Source organism: Nerophis lumbriciformis, linkage group LG24, assembly GCF_033978685.3.
Source record: "Nerophis lumbriciformis linkage group LG24, RoL_Nlum_v2.1, whole genome shotgun sequence".
Lineage (NCBI taxonomy): Eukaryota > Metazoa > Chordata > Actinopteri > Syngnathiformes > Syngnathidae > Nerophis > Nerophis lumbriciformis.
The window spans coordinates 34753268-34780032 of record NC_084571.2 but is presented as its reverse complement, the minus strand read 5'-3'; the positions used below and the strand labels follow the sequence as shown (position 1 = coordinate 34780032).

Here is a 26765-nt window from a genome sequence, read left to right as displayed (position 1 = left end):
AACCAGGTATGGTGAAGATAAGGTCCTTTTTAAAAAAAATTAATTAAATAAAATAAGATAAATAAATTAAAAACTTTTTCTTGAATAAAAAAGAGTAAAACAATATAAAAACAGTTACATAGAAACTAGTAATTAATGAAAATGAGTAAAATTAACTGTTAAAGGTTAGTACTATTAGTGGACCAGCAGCACGCACAATCATGTGTGCTTACGGACTGTATCCCTTGCAGACTGTATTGATATATATTGATATATAATGTAGGAACCTACCAGAATATTAATAACAGAAAGAAACAACCCTTTTGTGTGAATGAGTGTAAATGGGGGAGGGAGGTTTTTTGGGTTGGTGCACTAATTGTAAGTGTATCTTGTGTTTTTTATGTTGATTTAATTAAAAAAAAACAAAAAAAATAAAATAAAAAACGATACCGATTATAAAAAAAACGATACCGATAATTTCCGATATTACATTTTAACGCATTTATCGGCCGATAAGATCGGTAGGCCGATATTATTGGACATCTCTAATACAGAGTTTAAATTATTAATTAGTATCCCTTTGGTGATTAACATGAGTCTATTAATAAAGTTTAACAAACAAAAAAAAAAAGTAATAATGATAGCAAAATTAATCAATTAAAAATATAATTAGATTTCTTTCAAGATTTTTTTTAGGTATTTATTCAAAGGCAGCAAAAAGGAAAACAATTATAACGGTGTGAAAATAGTCCGTTTGGTGTTTTAAAATCTAAATCAGATTAAGTTCATTTAAATGTATAATTCTTACTAGGGATGTCCGATAATGGCTTTTTTGCCGATATCCGATATTCCAATATTGTCCAACTCTTAATTACTAATACCGATATCAACCGATACCGATATATACAGTCGTGGAATTAACACGTTATTATGCCTAATTTGGACAACCAGGTATGGTGAAGATAAGGTTCTTTTTAAAAAAAATAATAAAATAAAATAAGATAAATAAATTAAAAACATTTTCTTGAATAAAAAAGAGTAAAACAATATAAAAACAGTTACATAAAAACTAGTAATTAATGAAAATGAGTAAAATTAACTGTTAAAGGTTAGTACTATTAGTGGACCAGCAGCACGCACAATCATGTGTGCTTACGGACTGTATCCCTTGCAGACTGTATTGATATATATTGATATATAATGTAGGAACCTACCAGAATATTAATAACAGAAAGAAACAACCCTTTTGTGTGAATGAGTGTAAATGGGGGAGGGAGGTTTTTTGGGTTGGTGCACTAATTGTAAGTGTATCTTGTGTTTTTTATGTTGATTTAATAAAAAAAAACAAAAAAAAAAACAAAAAAAAAACGATACCGATAAAAAAAAAACGATACCAATAATTTCCGATATTACATTTTAAAGCATTTATCGGCCGATAATATCAGCCGGCCGATATTATCGGACATCTCTAGTGATTACTGATACATATTTATATCAATGCTGTCAAATTATATATATTTTTAAATCAGGTCAATTCGAAATCTGATTAATCCCAGGTTAATGCCCGCATGCATAATTTTAATTAACTTAAAAAAAGCTGCGATGTGGCCCTCAATGAAAACGAGTTTGACACCCCTGCTTTAGAGGAAGACAGTGTAAATAGAGAGTAACTGAGTTACCTGACTTTTTTTGTCTCTTTGAGTTGAAGTCCAGTCATGTGTGACAACTTCCGTGCGAGGAAAGTACAAAACCCCAAAACCGGTGAAGTTGGCACGTTGTGTAAATGGTAAATAAAAACAGAATACAATGATTTGCAAATCCTTTTCAACTTATGTTCAATTGAATAGACTGCAAAGACGAGATACTTAACGTTCGAACTGGAAAATGTTGTTATTTTATGCAAATATTAGCTCATTTGGAATTTGATGCCTGCAACATGTTTCAAAAAAGCTGGCACAAGTTGCAAAAAAGACTGAGAATGCTCATCAAACACTTATTTGGAACATCCCACAGGTGAACGGGTTAATTGGGAACAGGTGGGTGCCATGATTGGGTATAAAAGCAGCTTCCATGAAATGCTCAGTCATTCACAAACAAGGACGGGGCGAGGGTCACCACTTTGTCAACAAATGCCTGAGCAAATCGTCAAACAGTTTAAGAACAACATTTCTCAACCAGCTATTGCAAGGAATTTAGGGATTTCACCATCTACGGTCTGTAATATCATCAAAAGGTTCAGGGAATCTGAAGAAATCACTGCACGGAACATTGAATGCCCGTGACCTTTGGATGTCTCAGGCGGTACTGCATCAAAAAGCGACATCAGTGTGTAAAGGATATCACCACATGGGCTCAGGAACACTTCAGAAAACCACTGTCAGTAACTACAGTTGGTCGTAACATCTGTAGGTGCAAGTTAAAACTCTATCATGCAAAGCGAAAGCCATTTATCAACTGGTCAATGTGGTCTGACGAGTCCACATTTCAAATTGTTTTTGGAAACTGTGGACGTTGTGTCCTCCGGAACAAAGAGGGGGAAAAAAACATCCGGATTGTTCTAACGGCAAAGTTCAAAAGCCAGCATCTGTGATGGTATGGGGGTGTATTAGTGCCCAAGTCATGGGTAACTTACACATCTGTGAAGGCACCATTAATGCTGAAAGGTACATACAGGTTTTGGAGCAACATGTGTTGCCGTCCAAGCAACGTTATCATGGACGCCCCTGCTTATTTCAGCAAGACAATGCCAAGCCAGGTGCTACAACAGCGTGGCTTCATAGTAAAAGAGTGTGGCACAATATGAAGCCTAAAAACTTCAAAAATTGGTCTCCTCAGTTCCCAAATGTTTATGGAGTGTTGTTAAAAGGAAAGGCCATGTAACACCGTGGTAAAAATGCCCCTGTGCTGCCATAAAATTCTAAGTTAATGATGATTTGCAAAAAAAAAAAGAAGTTTCTCAGTTGGAACATTAAATATCTTGTCTTTGCAGTCTATTCAATTGAATATAGGTTGAAAATGATTAGCAAATCATTGTATTCTCTTTTTATTTATTACCATTTACACAACGTGACAACTTCACTGGTTTTGGGTTTTCTAATAGCAATGCTAAAATTGCTAAAAAAAAAAAAAAAAGATTTTTTTTTTACTAAACTTTTGTTTTGAAGGGGGAATTGCCAACTTCCTGTTGATTTTTGCTGATGGATGACGAAAACCGTTTTCTCTGTCATTCCGTGTCGTGTCGAAAATTGTTATGTGCTTATTTTTGTTATTTGATTTTGTGCGTGGCGTAGATTTGCCGTGCGCAGAGGACGCTTGAGCAGTGCGCAATTGCACAGGCGCGCACCTTAGAGGGAAATTACTTTTTTCCCGTCTAATTGGCTGAAACAACCTTCTGGTTACAGCACACCGTCAGGCCCTAATTGTTTGTGGGTTTTTGTCCGATACCAGATGAAGAAGGAGGCAGCAAATAAAAACCCTGGAAGTCGACTAAATGAAGAAATACAGTCTGAATGACAACCAATGCCAGCGGGCAAATGGAAGAAGGAAAAAAAGACAAAACAAGCACCTTGTGGCTAAGAAATAAAAGTGTCTCCATCTTGACAGGACAGTTATTGTTTCTTACAGGCCATGTTCCCCTCAGGGTCCAAAAGACATAATGGAGAGCTGGTACTTGACTGTAAGCATGGGGGGGAGGAGGAAGGGGGGGGAAAAGCAGTAAAAATTCTCTTTGTGCGACTTAAGATCTCATCACCAGCTGACTGATTCACCGCTGTGAGGACTTTCATCCCTGTTTGGGTGCAGGGGTGCAACATAAATCCTGAAAATACTAATGGACTTTAGATGAGATCCTCTGACACGCGGGACTTCTGATAGCATTGAATCACAATTTGCATTTTTATTGCTGCTTTCTATTACACCCCAAAAAAAAAAAAAAAAAAAAAAAAAAAACCCACTCAGACGGCAAAAGGAGGAGTATTTGATGTGCAGATTTTGAACAAAAACTGAGGAAACGTTGCTTGAGGAGGAGTGAGAGGTAATACACGCCGCCTGGCATCTGGCGGATGGCATCTAAATACGCCATTATTTACGTAAAAGATGCAAATGACGCCACTTGATGGCAGGTTTAATCAAGAACACAAATCCTCCGTAAAGACATAACGGCCTCTTTTTAACCAGATGCTGTAAAAGGTCTTCATCACTTCATGAACAGACTGTTTGCACATGATTATGATTATGGACGCATTAGTAGCAACCACTTGTTGGGAGACACATCTGGAGCCACAATAGGAGATTTCACTGTACTTGTTGGACAGCGACAATGGACTTCTTGCAAAAAAAAACCCCAAAAAAACCTAAATTACTGTGATCTGTCATTAGAGATGTCCGATAATGTCTTTTTTGCCGATATCCGATATTGTCCAACTCTTAATTACTGATTCCGACATCAACCGATACCGATATATACAATACTTGCCAACCTTGAGACCTCCGATTTCGGGAGGTGGAGGGTGGGGGCGTGGTCGGGGGTGGGGCGGGGCGGGGCGTGGTTTTGGGGGCGTGGTTAAGAGGGGAGGAGTATATTGACAGCTAGAATTCACCAAGTCAAGTATTTCATACATATTATATATATATATATATATATATATATATATATATATATGTCTTAATAAGGTTATCCAAAAAATAGTGCTCGATACCGTAGTAGAGCGCAATATATGTATGTGTGGGGAAAAAAAATCACAAGACTATTTCATCTCTACAGGCCTGTTTCATGAGGAGGTTCCCTCAATCATCAGGAGATTTTAATGGGAGCATTCACATACCATGGTTTATATAGGGCACAGAGTGGGTGGGTACAGGCTGGCGTAGGGGCGTGGTGATTGGCTCATGTGTTACCTAGGAGGTGTTTCCGTCTGTGGCGGCATGCTGTTACAATTTCGCTGCGCTTGTTGAGGGATGACAGGTCTGGACGGTAAATAATAAACAGTTTCTCTTTCAAGCATAGGTTGCATCTTTTATTACCACTATTGTAAGGTGTGCTGGATGCAAGAATTTGCCATGTTATTGAATATTCAACATTATTGTCTTTGAGGTCCCAAATGTGTTTGCTGAGTTCTGTGGTATTCCGCAGGTTTTGGTTCCTGAAAGAAGCCTTGTGATTGTTCCATCTGGTTTTGAACTCTCCCTCGGTTAATCCTACATAATGTTGAATATTCAATAACATGGCAAATTCTTGCATCCAGCACACCTTACAATAGTGGTAATAAAAGATGCAACCTATGCTTGAAAGAGAAACTGTTTATTATTTACCGTCCAGACCTGTCATCCCTCAACAAGCGCAGCGAAATTGTAACAGCATGCCGCCACAGACGGAAACACCTCCTAGGAAACACATGAGCCAATCACCACGCCCCTACGCCAGCCTGTACCCACCCACTCCGTGCCCTATATAAACCATGGTATGTGAATGCTCCCATCAAAATCTCCTGATGATTGAGGGAACCCCCTCATGAAACAGGCCTGTAGAGATGAAATAGTCTTGTGATTTTTTTTCCCACACATACATATATATATATATATATATATATATATATATATATATATATATATATATATATATATATATATATATATATATTGTTGCGTTTTGGACCAGTTGTTCCTCCCAGGGAATTCAAGTCACAATTCGCTCCCAAGTTCTTTCCGACACTTAAAGCTGAGTTGAAAAACCACCAGAGACAGATTAGGTATTTTGTTGTATATTCTCAAAGCTTTGCCAATATACATTTTTTGAGACCAGTCCAGCATAGAACATTCTATCGTGCCGCCCAAAAATGGTCTGTCTTCCCGATCCCACCACCCTCCCTCTCGTCCCATCTCTGTAGCCAAAACAAAATGCTAGTCCAAACACATTCCAAAGAACTCAAGGTTATCACACATAGTATACTTGCTGACAGAGCATCAAGAGAATAAATGGAAAAGACGAGCTGTTTTCAAATATGACAAAGAAATGGAAGAAGTACAACTTAAATTCGGATATATGTAAACATCTGCCTCCGACATTATATATATATATATTTATATATAGCGAGAGAGAGAGAGAGAGAGAGAGAGAGAGAGAGAGAGAGAGAGAGAGAGAGAGAGAGAGAGAGAGAGAGAGAGAGAGAGAGAGATCTACATCCTGAAAATATGCAAACAAAACTGTGTTTAGATAATTGATACTTCAAACTTGCATAAATAAATATTAAGGAATATAACATAACTTGGCTTCTGAGAGTTTCAAAATGTAATGAATAAAATGCTAAAGTTGTTGATAAACAAGCAATTATTTTAATAATTAAATATGGTCATTTTAAATGAATTATTATGATAATTTAAAATAAATTATTTCAAATATGTTTATTTTAATGTATAATTCTATGGTTAGATGTAATAAGGAGTCACGAAAAAATACACATAAAAATACGATTAATTTTGATGTTTTTAGCAAAATATAGTAAAAATGTATTTATTTTTTTTAATTTTTTTTAATTAATAAATATATTTATTTTTAGGTAAAATAAACATAATAATACAATTTGTCTCTAGTCTGGATGATTTAGTTCTTGTCACCCTGTTGTCCTCCCGTCATGAAAAAAGGCTGTCCTCACTCAGGTCCGCATGGAGCTGGAGGGGGCGTGGCTTCCAGCTCCGGCTGAAAATAGGGAGATTTTTGGGAGAATATTTGTCCCGGGAGGTTTTCGGGAGAGGCGCTGAATTTCGGGAGTCTCCCGGAAAATTCGGCCTAAATTATCTGCCAATAGAACAAGAAAATTCAGCTTGTCAAGACTTTCCAAAACAAGTAAAATTAAAGCTGCAAGCAGCGATGGACGGGACCGACTTTGACGGCACATAAAATCCAAACCGGAGCAGTAATTAAAACTCGTTGGTCAACATTTAATCAGAAGGGTTCAATCTCGGAGGCGGTACCTCTGGATTGGCAAGAAGGGGAACCGGAGGGTGTGTTCTAACTATCGTGGGATCACACTCCTCAGCCTTCCCGGTAAGGTCTATTCAGGTGTACTGGAGAGGAGGCTACGCCGGATAGTCGAACCTCGGATTCAGGAGGAACAGTGTGGTTTTCGTCCTGGTCGTGGAACTGTGGACCAGCTCTATACTCTCGGCAGGGTCCTTGAGGGTGCATGGGAGTTTGCCCAATCAGTCTACATGTGCTTTGTGGACTTGGAGAAGGCATTCGACCGTGTCCCTTGGGAAGTCCTGTGGGGAGTGCTCAGAGAGTATGGGGTATCGGACTGTCTGATTGTGGCTGTTCGCTCCCTGTATGATCAGTGTCAGAGCTTGGTCCGCATTGCCGGCAGTAGGTCGGACACGTTTCCAGTGAGGGTTGGACTCCGCCAAGGCTGCCCTTTGTCACCAATTCTGTTCATAACTTTTATGGACAGAATTTCTAGGCGCAGTCAAGGCGTTGAGGGGTTCCAGTTTGGTGGCTGCAGGATTAGGTCTCTGCTTTTTGCGGATGATGTGGTCCTGATGGCTTCATCTGGCCGGGATCTTCAGCTCTCACTGGATCGGTTCGCAGCCGAGTGTGAAGCGACTGGGATGAGAATCAGCACCTCCAAGTCCGAGTCCGTGGTTCTCGCCCGGAAAAGGGTGGAGTGCCATCTCCGGGTTGGGGAGGAGACCCTGCCCCAAGTGGAGGAGTTCAAGTACCTCGGAGTCTTGTTCACGAGTGGGGGAAGAGTGGATCGTGAGATCGACAGGCGGATCGGTGCGGCGTCTTCAGTAATGCGGACGCTGTATCGATCCGTTGTGGTGAAGAAGGAGCTGAGCCGGAAGGCAAAGCTCTCAATTTACCGGTTGATCTACGTTCCCATCCTCACCTATGGTCATGAGCTTTGGGTTATGACCGACAGAACAAGATCACGGGTACAAGCGGCCGAAATAAGTTTCCTCCGCCGGGTGGCGGGGCTCTCCCTTAGAGATAGGGTGAGAAGCTCTGTCATCCGGGGGGAGCTCAAAGTAAAGCCGCTGCTCCTCCACATCGAGAGGAGCCAGATGAGGTGGTTCGGGCATCTGGTCAGGATGCCACCCGAACGCCTCCCTCGGGAGGTGTTTAGGGCACGTCCAACCGGTAGGAGGCCACGGGGAAGACCCAGGACACGTTGGCACCCGGCTGGCCTGGGAACGCCTCGGGACCCCCCGGGAAGAGCTGGACGAAGTGGCTGGGGAGAGGAAAGTCTGGGCTTCCCTGCTTAGGCTGCTGCCCCCGCGACCCGACCTCGGATAAGCGGAAGAAGATGGATGGATGGATGGATATAAATACAGTACAGAAGATTTATATCACAACTGGTGATAAACTGTGAAAATCTTCTGTACGGTATGTGTGCTTGGGTCCTATTTTTAGGAACGCTACTCCAAAACCTCACAATAATGTCTGATTGAATGCTACATGCTCGGGGGCGGCGTGGCGCAGTGGAAGAATGGCCGTGCGCGACCCGAGGGTCCCTGGTTCAATCCCCACCTAGTACCAACCTCGTCATGTCCGTTGTGTCCTGAGCAAGACACTTCACCCTTGCTCCTGATGGGTGCTGGTTAGCGCCTTGCATGGCAGCTCCCTCCATCAGTGTGTGAATGTGTGTGTGAATGGGTAAATGTGGAAGTAGTGTCAAAGCGCTTTGAGTACCTTGAAGGTAGAAAAGCGCTATACAAGTACAACCCATTTATCATTTATTAATTTATTTACAAACGTTATGACAGGCCGCCTTAAAAAGCGTAATGGACTTTTACTGAATGAGACACCCAGAATGTACATGAAAATAAAGAATGTGGGATTTACAATATTACCTACGAACGATAAAACACTGAATATTGACAACATATGAACGTCAAACCCCCTCTCCATCGACATATTTCACAATCAAGCGAAACGCAACAAAAATGCAACAAACACAGCGAAATATGAACGCGAAGGGTAAAAAAAAAATCTGATACATCTGATACATCACTAAGCTTTAGAACATTGTTGTAAAAATCTAATTCCCCGTCTGTCCCTGACACCCGCATTTCAGGCCGACACTCTGTGGGAACGCTCCCCACCCACACTGCTTGGTGCCTCGTCTGAGCTGCTCTGACTTAGATTACCATAGTAACTAATTACATTACCATAGTAACTAAGTAGATTACCATAGTAACTAGTACATCATGCAAAAGCGCAGATTCCAACCATTGAAATACTTTGTATAGTTGAAGACTTACGGTCATTAGAAAACATCACTGCACATTATAATGGCAGCTACACTTTACATCTTAAAGATCTAAAAAAAATATTTGGGCCAGATTGAAAAGCTTAATTTTCCCAGGTGTGAACTAGATGGAACACAGCCGTCTCTTACAGGCATTACTGCTGGAGCAAGGACACTCGTGATGTTCATCGGGCAGCCATGACATGATAAAGGAGTATTGATGAAGACTACGCAGTGTGGAGGGTTAAATTCCATTGATGAGCCCAGGACTCAATACTTGACAAAGCACACTGATGTGGTTTTTTATGGGACCAGCTGAAAGCTCCACTGGGATCCACGTCTGAACTAATCCATGCTGCTCTTTGCACTAATCCATTCAGTTTGCTCTTCTACTGAGGGGCCATCCATTGAACTCCGGCCGGAAGTGGGTCCAGGTGAGGACCACCGAATGATGGATTAGTGAGTTCATTGAAGATCAGATATATGCCCAGCGTGGTCGCTTCCTATACACTGTGAAAAGTCAGTGTTCAAAAATAAGAAAATAATATACACAAATTTAACAGAGGGGAGGGAGTGGGAGCTACAGTGGCCGGCTGCTGTTGTATAAGCGCTACTCAGCCGTCCATCGCCCCTAAGGGGAAAAATAGGTCACCTTTGTATTTGTGTTTTTGCACATTCTTAAAAACAACAGAAAGCTCCTGTTCTATAGAGGATCTTTGACTAGAGTTTTTTCAAAGCAGTAGAGCGCTTCTGTCATTTAGAAGTGATTTGACTGCTGTTTTCGCAATTGGTGCTTAAATCTTGCACCAGTGTTTTTGCAGTTTGTCCTGAAAAACATATTTGCTGTTATTTAAAGGATCTTTGACACGTGTTTTTGCAGATTAAAAAAAACAGCAGACCACTACTCTCATTTAGAGTTGTTTTTTTGCAGTAGCTTCTTCAAAAAACGGTAGAGTGTTTCCATTATAGGGGATCTTTGACTTGAGTAAAACATATTCAGTCAAAGGCGGGTCCAGACTGAGGCCAAGGGAAAAAAAAACTCATAGCCATAGCACACTTACACAAGTTACGTAGAATCAACAAAACTTGCAACAGAGGGGAGGGAGTGGGTGCTACAGTGGCCGACTGCTGTTGTATAAGCGCTATTAAGCCGTCCATTGGCCCTAAGGGGAAAATAGATCACCTTTGTACTTGTGTTATTGCACATTCTTAAAAACAAAAGAAAACTCCTGTTATATAGAGGATCTTTGACTGGCATGTTTGCAATAGATTGTTAAAAACAGCAGTCATCCCATTTTTAAGGATTTCGAATAAAGACCTACCTTTTTAGACAAGCTTTCAGTTAATTTTAATCCGTATGTCGTGTGATGTATTTTATGCATTTTTTATTTATTTTTTAAAATCTGTTTTTCAATGTATATTAATATGTAGCAGTTTGGGAGTTGGTGTCAAATAAAAAGTGCATTATGAATAAAAAATACATTTATTAATTTGCAATAGATTGTTAAAATTAACACTCTCCCCTACCATGTCTGCAGTAGATTCTTAAAAAAACGGCAGTGTCTCTATTATAGAGGATCTTTGACTACATTTTTGCAATATATTTATACAAAACAGCATTGTTTCCATTATAGAGGATATTTGACAATGTTTTTGCAAAATATCATTACAAATATTCAGTCAAAGGCTGGACTCCAGGGAGGGGGTCCAGACTGAGGCCAAGGGGAAAAAAACTCATAGCCATAGCACACATAGACAAGTTACATAGAATCAACAAAACTTGCAACAGAGGGGAGGGAGTGGGAGCTACGGAGGCCGGCTGCTGCTGTATAAGCGCTACTCAGCCGTCCATCGCCCCTAAGGGGAAAATAGATCATCTTTGTTCTAGAGCCCTACTTTGCTGTTTTAAAGCATCTACAGCAAAACATGCCAGCATGCCAGTCAGACAGCTCCTCTCATTTGGAGGATCTTTTTTAACGTTTTTGTAGTAGATGCTTAAAAACAGCAGCCAACTCCTCTTATATAGAGGACTAAAAAAAAACAAAAATTTTAGGTCTTTAGAAGTAAACAGAGCCCTACTTTGTTGTTTTAAAGCATCTACAGCAAAAAATGCCAGTCAGACAGCTCCTCTCATTTGGAGGATCTTTTTAACGTTTTTGTACTAGATGCTTAAAAACAGCAGCCAACTCCCCTCATATAGAGGACTAAAAAAAAAAAAAAAAAAAATAGGTCTTTAAAAGTAAACGGAGCCCTACTTTGCTGTTCTAACGCATCTACAGCAAAAATTACCAGTAAGACAGCTCCTCTCATTTGGAGGATTTTTTTTAACGTTTTTGTAGTAGATGCTTAAAAACAGCAGCCAACTCTCCTTATATAGAGGACTTAAAAAAAAAAATGTAGGTCTTTAAAAGTAAACAGAGCCCTACTTTGCTGTTTCAAAGCATCTACAGCAAAACATGCCAGCATGCCAGTCAGACAGCTCCTCTCATTTGGAGGATCTTTTTTAACATTTTTGTAGTAGATGCTTAAAAACAGCAGCCAACTCCCCTCATATAAAGGACTAAAGAAAAAAAAAAAAAGGTCTTTAAAAGTAAACAGAGCCCTACTTTGCTGTTTCAAAGCATCTGCAAAAAATGCCTCTCAGACAGCTCCTCTCATTTGGAGGATCTGTTTAACGTTTTTGTAGTAGATGCTTAAAAACAGCAGCCAACTCCTCTTATATAGAGGACTAAAAAAAACAAAAGTTTTAGGTCTTTAGAAGTAAACAGAGCCCTACTTTGTTGTTTTAAAGCATCTACAGCAAAAAATGGCAGTCAGACAGCTCCCCGCATTTGGAGGATATTGTTTAACGTTTTTGTAGTAGATGCTTAAAAACAGCAGCCAACTCCCCTTATATAGAGGACTAAAAAAAACAAAAAATGTAGGTCTTTAGAAGTAAACAGAGCCCTACTTTGTTGTTTTAAAGCATCTACAGCAAAAAATGCCAGTCAGACAGCTCCTCTCATTTGGAGGATCTTTTTTTTAACATTTCTGTAGTAGATGCTTAAAAACAGCAGCCAACTCCTCTTATATAGAGGACTAAAAAAAACAAAAATGTTAGGTCTTTAGAAGTAAACAGAGACCTACTTTGTTGTTTTAAAGCATCTACAGCAAAAAAATGCTAGTCAGACAGCTCCTCTCATTTGGAGAATCTTTTTTTAACGTTTTTGTAGTAGATGCTTAAAAACAGCAGCCAATTCCTCTTATATAGAGGACTAAAAAAAACAAAAATGTTAGGTCTTTAAAAGTAAACGGAGCCCTACTTTGCTGTTTTAAAGCATCTACAGCAAAAAATACCAGTAAGACAGCTCCTCTCATTTGGAGGATCTTTTTAACGTTTTTGTAGTAGATGCTTAAAAACAGCAGCCAACTCCCCTTATATGGAGGACTAAAAAAACAAAAAATTGTAGGTCTTTAAAAGTAAACAGAGCCCTACTTTGCTGTTTCAAAGCATCTGCAAAAAATGCCTCTCAGACAGCTCCTCTCATATGGAGAATCTTTTTTTAACGTTTTTGTAGTAGATGCTTAAAAACAGCAGCCAACTCCCCTCATATAGAGGACTAAAAAAAAAAAAAAAGGTCTTTAGAAGTAAACAGAGCCCTACTTTGTTGTTTTAAAGCATCTACAGCAAAAAATGCCAGTCACACAGCTCCTCTCATTTGGAGGATCTTTTTTAACATTTTTGTAATAGATGCTTAAAAACAGCAGCCAACTCCCCTTATATAGAGGACTAAAAAAACAAAAATTGTAGGTCTTTAAAAGTAAACAGAGCCCTACTTTGCTGTTTCAAAGCATCTGCAAAAAATGCCTCTCAGACAGCTCCTCTCATTTGGAGGATCTTTTTTAACGTTTTTGTAGTAGATGCTTAAAAACAGCAGCCAACTCCCCTTATATAGAGGACTAAAAAAAAAAAAAAATTAGGTCTTTAAAAGTAAACAGAGCCCTACTTTGTTGTTTTAAAGCATCTACAGCGAAAAATGCCAGTAAGACAGCTCCTCTCATTTGGAGGATATTTTTTAACGTTTTTGTAGTATATGCTTAAAAACAGCAGCCAACTCCCCTTATATAGAGGACTAAAAAAAAACAAAAAATTGTAGGTCTTTAAAAGTAAACAGAGCCCTACTTTGCTGTTTCAAAGCATCTGCAAAAAATGCCTCTCAGACAGCTCCTCTCATTTGGAGGATCTTTTTAACGTTTTTGTACTAGATGCTTAAAAACAGCAGCCAACTCCCCTCATATAGAGGACTAAAAAAAAAAAAAAAAAAAAAATTAGGTCTTTAAAAGTAAACGGAGCCCTACTTTGTTGTTTTAAAGCATCTACAGCAAAAAATGCCAGTCAGACAGCTCCTCTCATTTGGAGGATCTTTTTTAACATTTTTGTAATAGATGCTTAAAAACAGCAGCCAACTCCCCTTATATAGAGGACTAAAAAAACAAAAATTGTAGGTCTTTAAAAGTAAACAGAGCCCTACTTTGCTGTTTCAAAGCATCTGCAAAAAATGCCTCTCAGACAGCTCCTCTCATTTGGAGGATCTTTTTTAACGTTTTTGTAGTAGATGCTTAAAAACAGCAGCCAACTCCCCTTATATAGAGGACTAAAAGAAAAAAAAAATTAGGTCTTTAAAAGTAAACAGAGCCCTACTTTGTTGTTTTAAAGCATCTACAGCGAAAAATGCCAGTAAGACAGCTCCTCTCATTTGGAGGATATTTTTTAACGTTTTTGTAGTATATGCTTAAAAACAGCAGCCAACTCCCCTTATATAGAGGACTAAAAAAAAACTAAAAATTGTAGGTCTTTAAAAGTAAACAGAGCCCTACTTTGCTGTTTCAAAGCATCTGCAAAAAATGCCTCTCAGACAGCTCCTCTCATTTGGAGGATCTTTTTAACGTTTTTGTACTAGATGCTTAAAAACAGCAGCCAACTCCCCTCATATAGAGGACTAAAAAAAAAAAAAAAAAAAAAAAAAAATTAGGTCTTTAAAAGTAAACGGAGCCCTACTTTGTTGTTTTAAAGCATCTACAGCAAAACATGCCAGTCAGACAGCTCCTCTCATTTGGAGGATCTTTTTTTTAACATTTCTGTAGTAGATGCTTAAAAACAGCAGCCAACTCCTCTTATATAGAGGACTAAAAAAAACAAAAATGTTAGGTCTTTAGAAGTAAACAGAGCCCTACTTTGTTGTTTTAAAGCATCTACAGCAAAAAAATGCCAGTCAGACAGCTCCTCTCATATGGAGAATCTTTTTTTAACGTTTTTGTAGAAGATGCTTAAAAACAGCAGCCAACTCTCCTTATATAGAGGACTTAAAAAAAACAAAAATTTTAGGTCTTTAAAAGTAAACAGAGCCCTACTTTGCTGTTTCAAAGCATCTGCAAAAAATGCCTCTCAGACAGCTCCTCTCATTTGGAGGATCTTTTTTTTAACATTTCTGTAGTAGATGCTTAAAAACAGCAGCCAACTCCTCTTATATAGAGGACTTAAAAAAAACAAAATTTTTAGGTCTTTAAAAGTAAACAGAGCCCTACTTTGTTGTTTTAAAGCATCTACAGCAAAAAATGCCAGTCAGACAGCTCCTCTCATTTGGAGGATCTTTTTCAACATTTTTGTAGTAGATGCTTAAAAACAGCAGCCAACTCCCCTTATATAGAGGAATAAAAAAAAATGTAGGTCTTTAAAAGTAAACAGAGCCCTACTTTGTTATTTTAAAGCATCTACAGCAAAACATGCCAGTCAGACTGCTCCTCTCATTTGGAGGATCTTTTTTTTAACATTTTTGTAGTAGATGCTTAAAAACAGCAGCCAACTCCCCTTATATAGAGGACTAAAAAAACAAATATTTTAGATCTTTAAAAGTTAACAGGGCCCTACTTTGCTGTTTCAAAGCATCTGCAAAAAATGCCTCTCAGACAGCTCCTCTCATCTGGAGGATCTTTTTCAACGTTTTTGTAGTAGATGCTTAAAAACAGCAGCCAACTCCCCTCATATAGAGGACTAAAAAAAAAAAAAAAATTAGGTCTTTAGAAGTAAACAGAGCCCTACTTTGTTGTTTTAAAGCATCTACAGCAAAAAATGCCAGTCAGACAGCTCCTCTCATTTGGAGGATCTTTTTTTAACATTTTTGTAGTAGTTGCTTAAAAACAGCAGCCAACTTCCCTTATATAGAGGACTTAAAAAAAACAAAATTTTTAGGTCTTTAAAAGTAAACAGAGCCCTACTTTGCTGTTTTGAAGCATCGCCCTTAACGGGAAAAATAGAAAACCTTTGTACTTGTATTTTTGCATATTCTTAAAAACAACAGAAAACTCCTGTTATATAAAGGATCTTCAGCTGGAATGTTTTCAGAGCAGTAGAGCACTTATGTCATTTATAAGTGTTTTGACTGCTGTTTTCGCAATGGGTCCTTAAATCTTTGACCAGTGTTTTTGCAGTTTGTCTTGAAAAACATATTTGCTGTTATTTAAAGGATCTTTGACACGTGTTTTTGCAGATAAAAAAAAACAGCAGACCACTACTCTCATTTAGAGTTGTTTTTTTTACAGTAGCTTCTTTAAAAACAACATAGCCCTCCTGTTGTATAGAAGATCTTCTGATTTGTTTGTCGTACATTCTTTTAAAAAAGAGCAGCACTCCTGTCGTATATAGAAGATCTTTGTCTCGTGTTAACATAGCGCTTTTATGCCATCTTTCAGTGGGCGTCTGCTCATTTGCATGATGGTGATGATATTTGATCATTATAATGCAGACTGCAACACATCTGTACTATTCCATGCACAGCTTTGTTAATCACACTTATGCTCCAGGCTGCTATTGTCTCCCATTTGTGGGCAAATTAAAAACGCCGTACATTCTGGCCGGGGTCGCGCAGCGGCGATAACGTCTTATCACGAAAAAAATATGAGGAGATGCGATTACTGTGCGGGTACGGACCGGATCCACTCCATGACGGATTAGCGGCGTAGCGGCGTGAGTCATTTAGGAAGCAAGGTTGTTGCGGTTCCCGAAAGTGAGTCAATGATGATTCATGCGTCGAGGGCACTAAAGTTGTGCTGGGGGTGAACACAAGGCCTGGTTTTATGGAGCTTTATCTTTTTAACAAGACAATTAACTGCTTCGAGGTCTGCACGGGGGTGGGAGGATGGATGTCAGCACCGTTTTAATCTCATCAGGCGTATCTTTGTGAATTTTTTAATGGTGGGAAATCCATCATAAACTTTGTTTTTTTTTAACTCAGTTCGGCCTTCAAATGACATCACTTCCTGCCAGTTCTCAGCATTTCACGACACCGACACCACGACTCTTAAAAAGCTACATGTCATGATAATGCTGACTAGACAATTTATCGTTTGAATGCACTACAAAGACAAGATATTTGATGTTCAAACTCATAAACTTTATTTTTTTTTGCAAATAATAATTAACTTAGAATTTCATGGCTGCAACATGTGCCAAAGTAGTTGGGAAAGGGCATGTTCACCACTGTGTTACATGGCCTTTCCTTTTAACAACACTCCGTAAACGTTTGGGAACTGAGGAGACACATTTTTGAAGCTTCTCAGGTGGAATTCTTTCCCATTCTTGCTTGATGTACTATTTACTATGAAGCCACGTTGATGTAACACGTGGCTTGGCATTGTCTTGCTGAAATAAGCAGGGGCGTCCATGGTAACGTTGCTTGGAAGGCAACATGTGTTGCTCCAAAACCTGTATGTACCTTTCAGCATTAATGGTGCCTTCACAGATGTGTAAGTTACCCATGTCTTGGGCACTAATACACCCCCATACCATCACAGATGCTGGCTTTTCAACTTTACGCCTATAACAATCCGGATGGTTCTTTTCCTCTTTGTTGCGGAGGACACGACGTCCACAGTTCCCAAAAACAATTTGAAATGTGGACTCGTCAGACCACAGAATACTTTTCCACTTTATATCAGTCCATCTTAGATGAGCTCAAGCCCAGCGAAGCCGACGGCGTTTCTGGGTGTTGTTGATAAAAGGTTTCCGCCTTGCATAGGAGAGTTTTAACTTGCACTTACAGATGTAGCGACCAACTGTAGTTACTGACAGTGGGTTTCTGAAGTGTTCCTGAGCCTATGTGGTGATATCCTTTACACACTGATGTCGCTTGTTGATGCAGTACAGCCTGAGGGATCGAAGGTCACGGGCTTAGCTGCTTACGTGCAGTGATTTCTCCAGATTCTCTGAACCCTTTGATGACATTACGGACCGTAGATGGTGAAATCCCTAAATTCTTTGCAATAGCTGGTTGAGAAAGGTTTTTCTTAAACTGTTCAACAATTTGCTCACGCATTTGTTGACAAAGTGGTGACCATCGCCCCATCCTTGTTTGTGAATGACTGAGCATTTCATGGAATCTACTTTTATACCCAATCATGGCACCCACCTGTTCCCTGTTCACCTGTGGGATGTTCCAAATAAGTGTTTGATGAGCATTCCTCAACTTTATCAGTATTTATCTCAACCAGCTTTTGCAAGAAATTTAGGGATTTCACCATCTATGGTCCGTAATATCATCAAAAGGTTCAGAGAATCTGGAGAAATCACTGCAGGTAACATTAAATGCCCGAGAGCTTCGATTCCTCAGGCGGCATTAAAAAGCGACATCAGTGTGTAAAGGATATCACCACATGGGCTCAGGAACACTTCAGAAAACCACTGTCAGTAACTACAGTTCGTCGGTACATCTGTAAGTGCAAGTTAAAACTCTACTATGCAAAGCGAAAGCCATTTATCAACAACACCCGGAGCCCGAGCTCATCTAAGATGGACTTATGTAAAGTGGAAAAGTGTTCTGTGGTCTGACGAGTCCACATTTCAAATTGTTTTTGGAAACAGTGGACGTCGTGTGAACAAAGAGGAAAATAACTATCCGGACTGTTATAGGCGCAAAGTGTAAAAGCCAGCATGTGTGATGGTATGGGGGTGTATTAGTGCCCAAGGCATGGGTAACTTACACATCTGTGAAGGCACCATTAATGCTGAAAGGTACATACAGGTTTTGGAGCAACATATGTTGCCATCCAAGCAACGTTACCATGAACGCCCCTGCTTATTTCAGCAAGACAATGCCAAGCCACGTGTTACATCAACGTGGCTTCATAGTAAAAGAGTGCGGGTACTAGACTGGCCTGCCTGTAGTCCAGACCTGTCTCCCATTGAAAATGTGTGGCGCAATATGAAGCCTAAGCAGTAATAACTCCACATGTGTTCATTCATAGTTTTGATGCCTTCAGTGACAATCTACAATGTAAATAGTCATGTAAATAAAGAAAACGCATTGAATGAGTAGGTGTGTCCAAACTTTTGGCCTGTACTGTATAATAACATCACAATAAAAATCACCACTTTTAAGAAGTATTATAAATGTACGGTATAGCAAATAAACACAATTAATAGAAATAGTTACTACAATAACTTAAACAGGTCAAGTAACTAACATTTTTTCCTAATTTAATTTTTTTTATGATGTAATTGTTTCTGCGTTCCTTTTTTCGGCAGTATTATGCAGCCATTACAAGGTTATCCATTCATCCTCGGTGTTTGACCTTCTGCGCAGAAGAGCAGTTAATTTTTAAAACAAGAATTTGCATTCACCGTCTGCAGGCCTCCGGCAAGAAAGCTGCAAGCAACGGTAGAAAAGAGACTTTATAGTGTTGCTGCAGTCGTATACATTTAATAAATTTAGCCCTTTTTAGCATCTTTTAAGGTGTATTTACTGCACACACACACACACACACACACACACACACACACACACACACACACACACACTCACACACATCACAGCAGGACGCCACGCTGTACTTGTCGTGTGTATTGACCACAGGATTAACCCAGGATTCTCTGTCATCCGCTTAAATGGGAGGGGGCAACACTTGAGGGTGGGGTTGTTGTTGTTGTTGTTTACCATATGCTCACATTTACCTGTCAGGTAATCTGTCGCTTGGAAGTCCTCGATGGACCATAGCATGCCTGATGTCCCCTCAGCTGGACGGATGTGGACCCTGGAGCACAAACATACAGAATGTTGAAATTAGGGCTGTCAAAAATAACGTGTTGTCAAATATATATATATATATATATATATATATATATATATATATATATATATGCATATATATATATATATATATATATATATATATATATATATATATATATATATATATATACATATATATATATATATATATATATATATATATATATATATATATATATATATATATATATATATGTATATATACCTCCTTAATAATGAACACATAACTGAAGTTATCTTAACGAAGTTTCTGACAACTTTCCTTCCCCTCATGAGCTGTAAAGTTTGGCACAGGAGCGCATTAAGTCGTTTGGGGGCCCCGAGGCAAACATACCCATTGGGGCCCTCCTATCATTCAAGCTGCATATAATGATAAAAAAACCCACTAATCAGCATTTATTTTAGTATAAGCCATTTTTCTGATGTTGGCACAGTTGGACCGAATGTGACGTGTGGGGCTATTACTGTGAGTGTGTGACTGGTGGGAAAAAGAGACGAGAAATGAGACTGTTGACGATAACAAAGTGCCTCTTGAGTTTTTCTGCGAAACTTTCACGACATCCAAAAAGACCCTGGGTTACAATAGTTTACGTTTGGGAGCTCCTGCAAGATTTCATTTCCTTCAAGACATGTTTTTGTCCACAAATGCAGCTGCCTCATTAACCTTATCTGCATCAAACAAAACACACTCTTTGACTTCTTCCCAAAAAGTAACACATCTACTAATAAATCCGATATCAAGCCCTCCCTTATCGTCTCCACCTGTTGAAGTGCATCGGCTACACGCCAAAGAGTGTGAGAATCCATTTTATACTGGAGTAAAGATATAGAGGATCTTTCACACGAATATCCTTAAAAACAGGACTTTTTTTTTGTATTTTGGTTTGTTTTTCCTGTCTGCGCTCTAATTTTACATATTTTGACACATTGTGTTACGCTTTCTGTATGTACGTCACCTCTGTTCAAAGTGTTGCTTCCTCACCTGCTCCTGATTGTCAATCAGGAGGGTTCATTACCATTTAGTGCAGAGCTGGGCAAATATTTTGAAAAAATGTGCCTGGGTCTCTGCTTTTTGTGTCTCTTTGCGTGTCACTCTCCTTGGCTCCAACTCCAACCTCGTGTCTCGGTCCGGCTGCTGCTAATAAGGGCGTCACCTAGCCCCAGCTGGGCAATCCACTCACCTGCCGCCATACTTGCCAACACTCCCGATTTTCCCGGGAGACTTCTCGATTTCAGTGCCCCTCCCAAAAATCTCCCGGGGCAATCATTCTCCTAAATTTCTCCCGATTTCCACCCGGACAACAATATTGGGGGCGTGCCTTAAAGGCACTGCCTTTAGCGTCCTCTCTCCCCTGAAACCTTCACCCCTTAACAGCCGCATTCTGTCCAGGCGTCCGCTTTTCCTCCATATAAACAGCGTGCCGGCCCAGTCACATAATGATGTAGCGTTGAACGGGTTAAACAGTGGTCTTTACTCGAAGATGTCAAGAAATGCTGACACGTTGTATGATATTTAAACTGGTTTAATGACACGGTTAATTTCAAGCACACACACACAAGTGGATGCAAGGCATTCTTAGTCAACAGCCATACAGGTCACACTGAGGGTACAAATATGCGCCAAACTGTGAACTGTCAGAGGCAGATATTTACATATATCCGTATTTAAGTGATACTTATTTATTTTCATAATCATATTACACAACAGCTAGTGTTCTTCTTCCAATTGTGGTATTTTGGTTGTCTGCAAATACTGTGTGCTAACCTTGACTTTGGAATGTAAGGAGGAGAGATACTCCTTTTCCTTATCTGTTCCTGTGTCCAGCTGAGGAGGACAATGGGCATGTGTTTGGGCGAGAAAGAGAGACAAGACAACGAGGGTGGGAGGGAGAGACACTTTATAGAAGAGAAGGTTGAATGTTCTATGCTGGACTGGTCTCATTATATTTCCAAAGCTTTGGAGATAAAATTACAAAATACCTATTCTGTCTCTGGTGGTTCTTCTACTCAGCTGTACTGTCATAAAGAGCTTGGGAGCGACCAGCCGCTTGAATTCCCTGGGAGGAACAACTGGTCCAAACGCAACAGAACCCACACCAAACAAGAATGACAAACGCATTTCGGGACAACATCCGCACCGTAACACAATATAACAACATAAACACAACAGAACAAATACCCAGAACCCCTTGCAGCACTAACTCTTCCGGGACGCTACAATAACATCTACGGCTTTTGGAGCTCAACGCACAACTGCGCACACAACAAGAAGGAGACAAAGCAGAAGAACGAAGAAGAGACATGGCGACGACGAGTAAGAAGAAGAAATACGCTTGCGAGTTCCAAAATGATTGGAAAAAAATAATTTCATTTCATCCAGGACAGCTCGAAGGGGAAGAGTTATGCCCCTCCGCCCCCATGTCCCGAATTCGGAGGTCTCAAGCTTGGCAAGTATGCCTGCCGCTGGCTTCGAGGCCGGTCCTTACACACCCCGCTCCGCGGCAGACCCGCAGACCACGCCCCCCTCCACAGATATATACACATTTAGCTGTAAAAAATCTGCTGTACAGTATGTGTGTTTGGGTCCGTTTTTTTTCAGGAACACTAATACCAAAAGTCACAATGTCCGATAGAGTTCTAAAAACGTTATGACAGACCACCTCAAAAAAAAAAAAAGGAATTTTACATTTTTTTACTGAACGGGACACCCAAAATATACATTAAACTAAATAAAGTGGGATTTACAATATTAACTATGATCAATAAAACACTGAATATTAACAACATATGAACATATTTTACTTCTCAGACCAGCTCCTCCATGGACAAAAATGTAACAAACAGCAAAATATGAATGCAAAGTGTAATAAACACCTACAATATGATATATTATCACTTTTATGCAGAAATCTGTTATAAAAATCTGCTTCTGTTTCTGACACATGCGTTTCTGAAAACCAACCCCGCCCACTTTGCTTTGTTCCTGGTCTGAGCAGCTGTGATGTAGATTACCGTAATAACTTTTATATAACACCTAAAAGCGCAGATTCCAACCATTGAAATACGTTCTATAGTTCAAGACTTGCGGTCATTTAAAAACAGCACTGCACATCATAATGGCGGCTACATGTGGCGCGGCACATCACAATGGCGGATCTTTGCAAGGTTGTTGCAGTAGGTCCTTAAAAACAGCATACAGCTCCACATACTGTATAGAGGATCTTTGCAAGGTTGTTGCAGTAAGTCCTCAAAAACAGCAGACACCTCCATGTACTGTATAGAGAGGATCTTTGCAAGGTTATTGCATATGTCCTTAAAAACAGCAGACAGCTCCATGTACTGTATGGAGGATCTCTGCAAGGTTGTTGAAGTTGGTCCTTAAAAACAGCAGACAGTTCCACATACTGTATAGAGGATCTTTGCAAAGTTGTTGCAGCAGGTCCTTAAACAGCAGACAGCACCATGTACTGTATAAAGAGGATCTTTGCAAGGTTGTTGCAGTTAGTCCTTAAAAACAGCAGACAGCTCCATGCACTGTATAGAGGATCTTTGCAAGGTTGTTTCAGTAGGTCCTTAAACAGCAGAATGCTAAACATATTATATAGAGAGGATCTTTGCAAGGTTGCTGCATATGTCCTTAAAACAGCCAACAGCTCCACATACTGTATAGAGGATCTTTGCAAGGTTGTTGCAGTAGGTCCTTAAAAACAGCAGACAGCTCCACATACTGTATAGAGAGGATCTTTGCAAGGTTGCTGCATATGTCCTTAAAACAGCAGACAACTCCACATACTATAAAGAGGATCTTTGCAAGGTTGTTGCAGTAGGTCCTTAAAAACAGCAGACAGCTCCATGTACTGTGTAGAGCAGTGGTCCCCAACATTTTTGTAGCTGAGGACCGGTCAACGCTTGAGAATTTGTTCCACGGACCGGGAGGGTCCGTGGAACATTTATCTATATATATATTTTTCTGTCATAAAGAAATACAATCATGTGTGCTTACGGACTGTATCCCTGCAGACTGTATTGATCTATATTGATGTATAATGTATAAATTGTGTTTCTTATGTTGATTTAATACAAATAAAATAAATTAAAAAATATATATATATTTATTTTTTATTTTTTATTTCTTGTGCGGCCCGGTACCAATCGATAAACGGACCGGTACCGGGCCGCGGCCCGGTGGTTGGGGACCACTGGTGTAGAGGATCTTTGCAAGGCTCTTGCAATAGGTCCATAAAACAGCAGAACGCTCCACATACTGTATAAAGAGTATCTTTGCAAGGTTGTTGCATATGTCCTCAAAAACAGCAGACAGCTCCACATACTATATAGAGGATCTTTGCAAGGTTGTTGCAGTAGGTCCTCAAAAACAGCAGACAACTCCATGTACTGTATAGAGGAACTATTCAAGGTTGTTGCAGTAGGTCCTTAAAACAGCAGACAACTCCATGTACTGTATAGAGGATCTTTGCAAGGTTGTTGCAGTAGGTCCTTAAAAACAGAAGACAGCTCCACGTACTGTATAGAGGATCTTTGCAAGGTTGTTGCAGTAGGTCCTTAAAAACAGCAGACAGCTCCATGTACTATATAGAGGATCTTTGCAAGGTTTTTGCAGTAGGTCCTTAAAACAGCAGACAACTCCACGTACTGTATAGAGGATCTTTGCAAGGTTGTTGAAGTAGGTCCTTAAAAACAGCAGACAGCTCCACATACTGTATAGAGAGGATCTTTGCAAGGTTGTTGCAGTAAGTCCTCAAAAACAACAGACAGCTCCATGTACTGTGTAGAGGATCTTTGCAAGGTTGTTGCAGTAGGTCCTTAAACAGCAGAATGCTAAACATATTGTATAGAGAGGATCTTTGCAAGGTTGCTGCAGTAGGTCCTTAAAAACAGCAGACAGCTCCACGTACTGTATAGAGGATCTTTGCAAGGTTGTTGCATATATCCTCAAAAACAGCAGACAGCTCCACATACTGTATAGAGGATCTCTGCAAGGTTGTTGCAGTATGTCCTCAAAAACAGCAGACTGCTCCACATACTGTATAGAGGATCTTTGCAAGGTTGTTGCAGTAGGTCCTAAAAACAGCAGACAGTTCCACATACTGTATAGAGGATCTTTGCAAGGTTGTTGCATATATCCTCAAAAACAGCAGACTGCTCCACATACTGTATAGAGGATCTTTGCAAGGTTGTTGCATATATCCTCAAAAACAGCAGACTGCTCCACATACTGTATAGAGGATCTTTGCAAGTTTGTTGCATATGTCCTTAAAACAGCAGACAGCTCCACATACTGTATAGAGGATCTTTGCAAGGTTGTTTCAGTAGGTCCTTAAACAGCAGAATGCTAAACATATTGTATAGAGAGGATCTTTGCAAGGTTGCTGCATATGTCCTTAAAACAGCAGACAGCTCCATGTACTGTATAGAGGATCTTTGCAAGGTTGTTGCAGTAGGTCCTTAAAAACAGCAGACAGCTCCACATACTGTATAGAGGATCTTTGCAAGGTTGTTGCAGTATGTTCTTAAAAACAGCAGACAGCTCCACATACAGTATAGAGAGGATCTTTGCAAGGTTTTTGCATATGTCCTTAAAACAGCAGACAACTCCACAAACTATATAGAGGATCTTTGGAAGGTTGTTGCAGTAGGTCCTTAAAAACGGCAGACAGTTCCACATACTGTATAGAGGATCTTTGCAAGGTTTTTGCATATATCCTCAAAAACAGCAGACTGCTCCACATACTGTATAGAGGATCTTTGCAAAGTTGTTGCAGTAGGTCCTTAAAAACAGCAGACAGTTCCACATACTGTATAGAGGATCTTTGCAAGGTTGTTGCATATATCCACAAAAACAGCAGACTGCTCCACATACTGTATAGAGGATCTTTGCAAGGTGGTTGCAGTAGGTTCTTAAAACAGCAGACAGCTCTGTATACTGTATAGAGGATCTTTGCAAGGTTGTTGCAGTAGGTCCTTAAAAACGGCAGACAGTTCCACATACTGTATAGAGGATCTTTGCAAGGTTTTTGCATATATCCTCAAAAACAGCAGACTGCTCCACATACTGTATAGAGGATCTTTGCAAAGTTGTTGCAGTAGGTCCTTAAAAACAGCAGACAGTTCCACATACTGTATAGAGGATCTTTGCAAGGTTGTTGCATATATCCACAAAAACAGCAGACTGCTCCACATACTGTATAGAGGATCTTTGCAAGGTGGTTGCAGTAGGTTCTTAAAACAGCAGACAGCTCTGTATACTGTATAGAGGATCTTTGCAAGGTTGTTGCAGTAGGTCCTTAAAAACGGCAGACAGTTCCACATACTGTATAGAGGATCTTTGCAAGGTTGTTGCATACATCCTCAAAAACAGCAGACAGCTCCACATACTGTATAGAGGATCTCTGCAAGGTTGTTGCAGTAGGTCCTTAAAAACAGCAGACAGTTCCACATACTGTATAGAGGATCTCTGCAAGGTTGTTGCAGTAGGTCCTTAAAATAGCAGGCAGTTCTGCTCAAATAGAGAATATTTGCTGTTTTTAGGCATCCACTGCAAAACATGCAAGTCCTCTCATATAGAAGATCTTTTGTAACTTTGTTCCTCCGTCATTCAGCAGATATTTCACCTGCGTTTCTGCGTTTTAGGTGCCTAAAAACATCACAATGCTCTGTCCTATTGTCAGTGAAGTGCATCTACTGCCAGGTCACACATTGTTGTGCGTAAACATGAAGCGTAATTATGTTCCTCCCCTCATGTTTGCTCGCTGGCGTTACAGACCCAGCCAAGGGTGCAAATGTGTATTAATGGCGGCGCAAAGACAAGAGATTACAGCACCATCAGTATTCAGAGGACTTCTCGCCCTCTAATGAAACTGTTCTGTGATCTCGCACCTCGTGACTCGCCAGGGCCGTAACATGTCGTACGGGGGAGAAATTCAATCTCAACGCCGCGTAATTGGAATCTGCAAACGGGGCGAGATTATCAGCGAACGAGGGGATGGCGGCGGATGCGATTCAATTAGCCCGCCAGGGCCGCCGTTTTTGCACGCCGGCGAAGGAGGTGAGAGTTTAAATGGCCGGCGCCGACCAGCGGAGGACCCGGGACGACGCGGGACCGAGGGGGGTTTGGGAGTCTTCCGCAGTATTCTTTTAATTACACATCATAATGAGTCCATTTAGCTGTTCAATGACCCGTTTTACGGCTCGGGAAACGGGGAGCTCGCCGCCCTTGGCAGGGTCGCTCCTGCAGCTGCACCCCTGCAGGGGAAGCGTCTTAGCATTTTGGCTTTTTTTAGGCTGCGTTCACAGACAAAAAAAGAAAAATACTTGGGTTTACTTGGCGCTCACTCCTGTCATTTGTCATGTGACCAAAGATTGCGCAATAAATATATACATATATTCACTGTGCTAACGCTGTTATCTGTTATCTGCCTTG

At 40.1% G+C, this 26765-nt stretch overlaps 1 protein-coding gene across 3 annotated transcripts in view; it reads right to left on the bottom strand.

Annotated features, from left to right (window-relative positions):
* elfn1a (extracellular leucine-rich repeat and fibronectin type III domain containing 1a) overlaps positions 1-26765 on the bottom strand; it is a 280911-nt gene that overhangs the window by 65432 nt on the left and 188714 nt on the right. For all 3 annotated transcript variants that reach the window (XM_061982027.2, XM_061982026.2, XM_072916012.1), the window contains one exon: positions 19207-19286. The gene's annotated coding sequence lies outside the window, so the exon portion shown is untranslated. The remainder of the gene's footprint in view (positions 1-19206; positions 19287-26765) is intronic.